Raw genomic sequence first — 9,218 nt, 5'->3', positions numbered from 1 at the left:
TGGAACCGAGAGTTCTGAGGGAGTAGGATGGGTATTCTTTTGAGATCAAAACATAATGGCAATCATAATAATGAAAACAGCAACAGATTATAAAAGGAATATTTGCCCATAAACAAGTTTGGATATTTCTATTTGATATAACTCCCAACAACCAATTTGAGTGTCTGGTTGAAGAGAGACCATAGAATGTTGATGGTCATTGAAATCCAAACTGTCCACACACTTTCAAATAGAATAATACGATTCCACAAGAAAATCAGACCACACCACTCATAACACACACCTATAGTATATACTTAGGATATAGGAATATTACAAATCTCAAGTAAACAGCCAGATTCAGGACATGAACTCTAGAGTTTATCCTGAGGCTCTGTAGGAAGTGATGAGGGGAGAGGAAGTATAGGGGAGAAAGCCCAACCAAGTGGGCAAATACAGAAAATGGCTCCCAGAGAGGAGAGGGAGCAGAAGGTGATACAAGGATGTGCAGAAACACAAGAGGGGCACAGAAACATGAGATATACCAACACCTTCTCCCAAGGAGAGGGGGTGAAGGAAGGCAGGCTTTCAACAGGAACACTTCGAAGCCAGAAGACATGGAAATCCATCTGCATCTTGAAATGCTGAAACAAAAGAACTGCTAACCTCAAATCATCTACCAAGGGATCACACCCTTTAAAAATCAGGCAAAACAGGGACGCCTGGATGGCTCAGCAATTGAGCGGTTGCCTTTGGCTCAGGTCATGATCCTGGGTCTGGAGCTTGAGTCCCACATCGGGCTCCCTGTGAGGAGCCTGCTTCTCTCTCTGTCTATATCTCTGCCTCTGTGTCTCTCATGAATAAATAAGTAAAATCTTTTAAAAATGAGGCAAAATAAATATATGTTCAGTCCAACAAAACGAAGAGAAGTAATTACTGGCAGGTCTTCACTAAATGAAATTCTAAAGGAAGTTCTTCTAAGAGAAGGAAACTCATTATAGATGGAAGCCTGGCAGGACAGAAAGAAATGCAGGAGAATAGTAATGGGTGAATTATGAGAATAATGAATATATAGATGAGTACTGATGGTATAAACAATAATCATGCTATCTGGTGGGATTTAAAACAAATATGTAATGGAAATGCTGGACAACAATAACTCTGAATGTCAGGAAAGTGGATGGAGAATTGAATTCTTAGCTCTGAATTCCCTTATCAGGGAAGTAGTAAAAAAAAAAAAAAAAGTGATTTTTTGTGTAAGTCAGGCATGCATATTTTGATTTGGGTTACTGCTAAAAGAGTAATAAAAGAATATGTAATGAAGAAGACAATAGAGGATGGTGCCTGGGTGGCTCAGTCAGTTAAGCATCTGTCTTCGGCTCAGGTCATGATCCCAGGGTCCTGGGATCAAGCCCCACATTGGGCTCTCTCTACTCAGTGGGGAGCCTGCTTCTTCTTTTGCCCCTGCCCCTACTCATATGCTCTTTCTCTATCTCACTCTCTCTTAAATAAATAAATAAGTCTTTAAAAAAAGAGAAAATGCTAGAGGAAAACATAATAAAGTATTTACTTAATCAAAAATAAGGCAAAAAAAGAAAGGAAAAAGGAAAATAACTTACCTACAGTCAAACTTTAGGAAACACTCTGCTGCCTTACACAGAATACTTTCGTTTTTATCTCTCCTGGAGTTTGAGCTGTCTTTGCATAGATTTTACTTCTACATAATGTTATAACCCCTACAATACACAGTAGCTACTTTAAGTAATTGGTTATCTCGTTGAGAGATAGAACTAATAAATAAAATAATCTTTATATTTAGTCATGTCATTAACATTCCTGATACTCTTCTTTTTTTTTTTTAGGTAAAGGGTTTTTTTTTAATAATAAATTTATTTTTTATTGGTGTTCAATTTGCCAACATACAGAATAACACCCAGTGCTCATCCCGTCAAGTGCCCACCTCAGTGCCCATCACCCAGTCACCCCCACCCCCCTTCCACCTCCCCTTCCACCACCCCTAGTTCGTTTCCCAGAGTTAGGAGTCTTCCATGTTCTGTCTCCCTTTCTGGTATTTCCCACTTATTTTTCCTCCTTTCCTCTTTATTCCCTTTCACTATTATTTATATTCCCCAAATGAATGAGACCATATAATGTTTGTCCTTCTCCAATTGACTTATTTCACTCAGCATAATACCCTCCAGTTCCATCCACGTTGAAGCAAATGGTGGGTATTTGTCGTTTCTAATGGCTGAGGAATATCCCATTGTATACATAGACCACATCTTCTTTATCCATTCATCTTCCGATGGACACCGAGGCTCCTTCCACAGTTTGGCTATTGTGGACATTGCTGCTATAAACCTCGGGGTGCAGGTGTCCCTGCGTTTCATTGCATCTGTATCTTTGGGGTAAATCCCCAACAGTGCAATTGCTGGGTCCTGATACTCTTCATGCCTGAGTGTAGACCTAGGTTCCCACCTGATAGCATTTTTCTTTGCTTGAAGGACATCTTTTCAACATTTCTTGTAGTGTGAGTTTTCTGGTGATGATTTCTTTCAGGTTTTGTATGTCTGAAAAAAGTCCTTATTTCTCCACAATTTTTGAAAGGTATTTTCAGGAAATAAAGAATTCTAAGTTGACAATTTTCTTTTAGTACTTTAGAGATGCTTCTCTTCTGCTTTATAGTTTACAGTTTCTGATAGGAAATCTACTGTCAGCCTTTTCTTTGTTCCTCTGTATATAAAGTGCCTTTTCCCCTCTGGCTGCTTTTAAGATTTGCTCCTTGGATCTGTCGGTTTGCAGTTTTCATCAAATTTGGAACATTTTTGGCCACTAATACTTTAAATCATTTTTCTGCTCTCCACCCCCACTTCCCACATCCTTTGGAGAGACTCCAGTTAGAGGTATATTTGGCTATTTAAGGCTGTCTCACCATATATTTGTTTAAAAATTCTCCTTTCTTGGGCAGCCCCGGTGGCTCAGGGATTTAACACCGCCTTCAGTCCAGGGCGGGATCCTGGAGACCCAGGATCGAGTCCCATGTCAGGCTCCCTGCATGGAGCTTGCTTCTCCCTCTGCCTGTATCTCTGCCTCTCTCTCTCTCTCTCTCTCATGAATAAATAAATAAAATCTTTTAAAAAAAATTTCCTTTCTCCTTGGGTTTCATTTGTTAGAATTTTTTTATCTTTAGATTCTCTATTTATTTCTTCTTCAATGTCTAATCTTTTATTAATAACACTCTTTGTATTTTGAATATAATACCTAGCACTTTTAATCTCTAGAGGTTTGATTGGGCTGCCTTCCATAACTTCCTTGTCTCTCCTCAACATTCTCAATCATTCCCTTAGTTCTGGACGTATGGTGCACAGTCACACAACCACTCCCACTATCTGTGTCTGCTGACTCTATTATCTGTGCCTTTCTGACTGACTGAGTTTTCCTCCTTGCAATTTGTATTTTCCTACTTCTTTGCTGGCTTGGTGGTTTTTGCTTGGATGCCAGATGTGAATTTTACCTTGGGTGCTGAATACTTTTGCATTCTTGTAAGTACTGTTGATTTGTGTTCTTGGAGACAATAAAGACAGTGTGGTTCTTTTTAGAGCTTCCTGTTAGCTGACTTCAGGAAAACCAGCACAACACTGAGTCTAGGGTCAGCTTCCCCTCCCCTGTGCTTAGCAGGACTGTTCCCATAGTTGATGAGATTTTCCCCTCTGGCTGGTACCTGGTCTGTGAGAGACCCAGGGGTGTTCTCCTCAGCCCTACAGATCCTTTGCCCTTTCTTTCTGGTAGTATTCTCACACACATGTGCTGATCATCACTCAATTTACGGAGCCCACCCTCTGCACACCTCCACGTCCTCTCCTCTGTGGTGCTTTGCCCAAGAACTCCAGTGGTCCTGACTTCCTTGAGTCCCTCTGACATCTGGGTGCCTTCTCTGGGCAGAAACTGAGTGATCACAGGGTTCACCCCATTTGCATTCTGTCTCATAGATATCCCTGGCCTGGGCTGCCTCAAGGCCAGTGTTTGAAAACAATTTTTAATATATGTGACTGGCCCTCTTCCTCTGAGAGGAGTAACACACCCTGAAGAGTAAACCCAGGGTGTGTTACTCCATCCAGACTGGAAGTAGAAGCCTCACCAGAAATAAATCAGAAAATATGCCAAAAAACAAAACAAAACAAAACAAAAAACAAACTAGGGGAAGCATTTGCAGTGTATCACGGGTCAGAGGAATAGGGTTAATTTTCTTCTTATTAGAAGTGTTTTTAAGACTCATGAAGACATATTTAGCCACACACACAAAAAGAGACAAAAACATAGGTGACATTTAGAAATGGTCTTTTTGGACAAGTTGAAATCTGGATGGCCATAGGGCAAACAAAAAAATTTTCACCTCAATAACAAGTCCATACAGTTTTAAAATGAATGAAATCTCATTTTTTTAAATCTCAATTTGGCAGTGGCTATGGTGATAATCCCTTGTTGATGAACTTGTGATAAAAGAGGGAATCTTATAGAATGCTCAGGAGAGTATAACGTGGCTCCCTTTACTTTATATATATATATTTTTTTTATTTGTATGTTTTATTTAATGTATATATATGTTTTGTTATATGTATATATATTTCAAGTTTAAAAATGTGGCTTCTCATCAGTCTAATTATTCTCATTAGAATTTTTCTTAATGAAAAGAAAACGAAGTTCACATTACAAGGATGTACGTTAAAACTTTGTTTACAAATGCCAATACTAAATAAAAACCTCTTGTCCAAAAGTGGCACATTCAACAAATAAGATGTGATATATCCATAAAATGAGATAACATTAAAAAAATAAAATATATAGTAAAACTATATATGTATATATGTATACACACATTTATAAAATGGAAATTTTTCATTATATAAGAATAGGCTAAAGATTGACTATAAACAAGATTATGACATGATCTCATTTGTAAATATGCCTGAGTATGTATGTGTGTGTATATGTGTGAATGTGTATGTGTGTGTCATGTATGAGTATGTTTGTGCGTGTGATAGTGCACAGGTGTGTGTCTAAGTGGGCATGAGTGTGTGTGTGTGTGTGGGGAGTGTGAGTGTGTGTATGTGAATATGAGACTGTACATATGTTAATGTGTGTGAATTTTATTACCTTTAAACTTTGTGTACATTTTCCAAAATGTTTTTACAATGAGCATGTATAAAGTTCTTCTCAAGGAAAATATTAATATTAATAAACACAGAACACCATACTCCTAAGGAGGCCTAACCTCAGTGATCTAGTGAAAATACAACCTTGGAGAGTGTTGGTGAGTCTTGAGACCTAATTATAGGAGGAAGTGGTTGATGTAAGTCAGAGACGTAAGGTACAAACAAAGTCAAGGGAGAAACTTGGACAGAGAACAAAACTGATCAAGGAGGAAGGCTGCAGTTCCTAATCTCAGAGGGAGCAAACAACATCAACTGAGTCCTCCTCCCTGTCAGTCTAAAGGCAATCTGGAAGAGTTTATTTGGTTTTTAGAATCACATGGGTCCAATTCAAACACATTTTATGGCACTTGTGAGCCATGCGTCTTTGGGTCAGGGTGTCCAGGAAGCATGCATGAGACAGTGTGCATTGAGTACTTAGCATGGCACCTGACCTCCAGAAAGTCCTCGGTACCATCACCACTAGATAGAGCATATGATCAGAGAGGGATCACTGCAGACTCACTGTCCCCAGAGATTTGTATGGTTTGTGTCAGTGGGACCTGCTGACTTGTAAATTAGAATTTTTGTGGGTGGAGGTATGAGCATGTGCTCTACTTGGAAAACTTGGGGCTAGGAGTTCATATATGCCTCTTCCTAGAGCTTCTTGTTCTCCTTCCCCCAAAGGTGTGAGAACTCGTGATATTAGGAGCATAGAGAACAGAATTCACATGGCACATGGCCCCACACACCACACATGCAGCATGACCCAGCTTGATTCTGGACTCTCCTGTACAAGGAGGACTCCCGGACTCCTTTATGCTCCCCAGCTTCTGACCTATTTCACCTCCTTTTCCTTTCCTACTGACAGGGCTTTGTAGAAATGTCATCATTTATTTTTCTCCCGGCCCCCAAACATCTGGATAGCCCAATAGTTGATAAATCAATAGAGCAAAAGTCAATAATTGTTCCCATTGGTGGCTCCCTATTCTCTGTAAAATAGAGACTTGTCCTGGTGGAAAGGTAGGAGAGGGGACAGGGGACTCTCTTTCTCTCTCTTTTTAAGATTTATATATTGAGAGAGAGAACACATATGGGAGGGGTAGAGGGAGAAGGAGAGAATCTGAAGCTGACACTGCACTAAGCGTGGATCCCAATGTAGGACTTGATCTCATGACCCAGGGATCACAACCTGAGCCAGAACAAAGAGTCGGATGCTCAACCCACTGCACCACACAGGTGCTCCCGGGAATAAAAGACTCTTTTCACAATTGTGAGTGCATTGTTTTAACCCAAGTTCTGTGTTTGTCAGATTGCCTGCCTGCACTAACCAGATTGAATGGGGCTAAAGCCCTCTGTCTCTTTTTCTGATGCCCTTACTCTGACGCACAGTAGGGGACAAGCACAGTGCAGGGAGACCAAAGCAGACCAGCACTTTTCAGAACACAAACTCGGACTGTTGAAAGGCCCGTCTGAAGAAGGCTTATTTGGTGCATATTGGTACTGATTCTGTCCAGCAGAACTGACTGATTTCGTGCAAATAGCTTCTCCTCAAGATGCAGAAAGACAGGTGAGTACTCCCTTAGGTCCCCAGAGATTAGTGCAATGTGCATCCATTAGGGCCACAACACAGAGGGAGCACAGCATGAATCTGACCTGGGAAATGTTTGGCAGCAGTGTCCAGCTCTGCTGTTTTAGGTAGCACAGCCCTGAGCCACAAAGAGCCGTTAACAGAAACACCGTCTTGTTCATTCTTCCCATATCCTCGTGAGGAGTGTGGGTGGCAACTACTGTCATCTCCACCATTCCAGATGGGAGGCATGATGTCAGCCACCTGGTGCGTTTTATATCTCAGGTCACAATGCTTTTTTAGGGGTACAGCCTTGGCCTCATGTGCCCAAGGACAGCCCAGTGCTTCTCTGCGGCACTCAGTGCTGTTTCCCACTCTCCTGCCACCTACACCTCTGGATGAGAAGTTTCCAGCCTTATCCCTTTAAAATCAGGCACAAAGTGAGAGGCAACATGAACTCTGTTCTCAGCCACACGGGGATTGATTTTCCAAAGATTACCTATGAAGATAATCTATAGAGAGTGAGTGATTAGAGTAAAAAATGGTCAATCGAGAACCACCGCCAACTCTTCTAATATTTGACTTTGGGGAGAGCACTTGCCCCTGGAATAGCGATGAAAACATATATGTTTATCCTCCTGCTGCAACTTCTATCGTTGGGCATCTGCTAGACAGCCTTCCTTCCCCTGTTAGTTTATCCTTGTGAGCAATAAATGTAATGTGATTATGTAAATGCCTTTATTGGACGACCAAACCTTTCAGAGAAGGATACAGAAGAGGCATTGTCTATGTACTCTTCATGTTGTCATTTATTTCTCCTATTTTATAAATAAATTACACCAGATCGTGATTATTGTAAAATCATTCCAGGCAAAAGGTAAAACGAGGTGCAGAGGTCATGGGATTGTGACTCCTTGGCTCCACAGAGTAAGGGGACCACGGTCAAGTTCTTACCTGCAAACACTTCATATGCAAAAGTCCTTCAACTTAGGGCTGAGCAAGGCAGCCAGGCCATGTTAGTTATGATCTGTCCGGTCCTGGAGGAGGGCTTTCTGCAGGTAGGGGGACATGAGGGCAAAGGCTAGAGAGTTTTTTCCGTCTTGCACACAGCTAGAAGAGAAGAAGGTAGTGGTCCCCAGGTGACCCCCATGCCCTGCCCAGACAATAGCCAGTCTAAGTCCCATGTCCAAGTGCAGTCATCACTTGGGCCTGCCCAGAGGGCCTCCCTGTGGGCTCTGGGATGCCCTGTGGGAAAAGGATCCTCACTGAAAATCCCACAGCCCTAACACCTCACTCAGGGGTGGATGGGGGATAGGGCCCAGCAGCAGGGGGAGCAGAGTCTCCCCGGGACCTGTCAGTGCTACAGGGAGTGCTGCTGATGGTCAGGGGACAGGAAGGCCAGGGGCATCCTCCTGGGTGTGCACGTCCTCTGTCCTGCCCCACTGCAGGCTGCGTGACATGGTGGTGAGCAGGGCCAGGCTAAGAAAGGGCAAGGGAAGATTTGCAAGTGTTCTTTTTGTGTGGAGGACTCCTTGTGCTAGGGTGGGTGGTGAGGCCAGAGATCACCCTACATAGAAGGATCAGGAAGGCTGTGGCAGGGCTATTGACACCACCGAGTCCTGGAGGACCCTCGGGGGATGGTGCCAGGGTGATTCACGCAGACAGACAGGGCCGGGGCCTGCGTGTTTTGGTGTCAGGGCTCTTCCCTGACCAGCCGTGTGCCCCTGGGCAGGTGGCTTATTCCTGCGTGAGTCCAGGCCCGCATCTGGAACGTGGTCGCCTGCCTGTTGTGAGCGATGCAGTGATCTGTGCGGGCTCCAGACAGGGCCTGGCTTCCAGGGAGCACTCTGGGGGTGCTTGCTATCATCGCTGCAGTCGCTAGATTACCTGCTTGTCAGAGCACGTCTCCCAGCCCTGCTCTGTCCTTCCTGGGTGACCGTGGTCAGGGGACCCCCTCTGTGCCTCGTCCTCTGTAGGATGGCAGCTCGAGACTTTAGTCTGCGAGGACGTGGTCATGGAGGCCTGTTTTTCCCGCTGCCCTGTGAGCCGGACGGCAGGGACAGTGCAAGCTCTCCAGGTAGCCTCTGTCTCGGGCTTCCGTCACACACGAGCCCCCGGCTGTGGGCAGCCACCCCTTCAGGTCCAGGCATCGAAAGGGGATGAACGTGGACAGCGGTGGGGCCAGAGGGGGCACCTCAGGACGCCGGCCCGGACACCGAGAGCCTTGCCAGCAGGAGGAGCCTGGGCCTCTCCAGCACACCGGAGCCTCGAAGCTTCTCTGTGTGACATCCTTGGTTCCGCTGGCTCAGAGCTCCCGACCTCTGCTGACTGTCCTGGCTCAGCCCAGGGGACCCTAAGTAATCCCGCCCGTGGCCATGTGTGCTTTCAGGTGTGGGGCGGGGTCCCGGGAGAGTCCACTGGGCTCTGGGGGCTGACGTCACCTCTGCCCCAACCTTCACGTCCACTTAGCCACCCCGGTT

This window comes from Canis lupus, chromosome 34 (assembly GCF_011100685.1).
Source record: "Canis lupus familiaris isolate Mischka breed German Shepherd chromosome 34, alternate assembly UU_Cfam_GSD_1.0, whole genome shotgun sequence".
Classification (NCBI taxonomy): domain Eukaryota; kingdom Metazoa; phylum Chordata; class Mammalia; order Carnivora; family Canidae; genus Canis; species Canis lupus.
This window is presented reverse-complemented; position numbering follows the sequence as displayed.